The following is a 1,139-nucleotide window of genomic DNA, read 5'->3' as shown; positions in this document are numbered from 1 at the left end:
CAGTCTCTGGTGATCTGTTATAGCATCAAAGGGCTAAGACAACTATGGTGGAAGTCAAACTGGGCCTTTACTGAGTGTGGCTGCAGCTGTGCACTTCTGCTTCTAGGCATGGAGCCCAGTGCAGGATCTGCCGGCAAAATTTGCACACGGTCTCTTGGGAACCTTGCTGAGATTTATGTCTTTTGCCACCAGGAGGTCTCAGTAAGCTGGAGTCATTGTCCCTGAGCTGATGGTTTGGGCGCTGGGATTTCCACACAGGTGCCCTGAGTTCCATCTCTAGGGTCCATACAACACTGCTGTGACAACACAATCTAGAAACCATCTGAACTGTGCCTCAGTTACACAATGGAGTGCTGACAGCCAGAGAGGGCCTGGCAACATGGCAATCTCTGATGAGCTGGGGAGAGAGCCATGGGTCAGGCCAGCTCCCCTCTAGGCTGGAATCAGCATACCCCTTGTGGCCCACAGAGAGCCTAATGGTACAGGGTAGAGTCCCCAGTAGAGGTGAGACCCTGTAACCCTGCCAGCCAGGCTCCTGGTAACGGCAAGATCTGGAACATTCTAGTTGCTCATGGTTGCTAGGTAAAGGCTGACTGTGAGGGTCTTCAGACCACCCATTGTGCTAGTGACCCTCCTCAATGGCATCTTGGTTCGAATCTTTGCTCTGCTGTGTGACTGGATACAAGCTGCAGGGTGCAGTTTCCTCATCTGTAAAATAAGGACAGTTGAGCTAGGCCCTGGTGGCTCAGGCCTGTCATCCTAGCTACTCAGGAGGCTAAGATCTGAGGATCATGGTTCAGAGCCAGCTGGGGCAGGAACATCTGTGAGAGACTCTTATCTCCAACTAACCACTAGAAAATTTGAAGTGGAGCTGTGGCTCAAAGTGGTAGAACATTAGCTGTGAACAAAAGGACTCAGGAACAGCACCCAGACCCTGAGTTCAAGCCCCACAACAGACAAAAACAAACACACAAAAACTGAGGACAGTGTATTCTTTTTTATTTGTGGGGCCTGTCACATAATGGACGTTTTCCTTAGAGACAGATACAGTGTCTCAGATGTCTTTATACAGGGGATCCAGGCACAAGCTGAATCCTGGGCTGAAGAGGCCCTGATGGGTAAACTGAGGATTGTGTGCA

Source organism: Dipodomys spectabilis, unplaced genomic scaffold (genome assembly GCF_019054845.1).
Source record: "Dipodomys spectabilis isolate Male_0828 unplaced genomic scaffold, ASM1905484v1 ptg000018l, whole genome shotgun sequence".
In the NCBI taxonomy this organism is placed as follows: Eukaryota; Metazoa; Chordata; class Mammalia; order Rodentia; family Heteromyidae; genus Dipodomys; species Dipodomys spectabilis.
Note: the sequence above shows the minus strand (reverse complement) of the source record.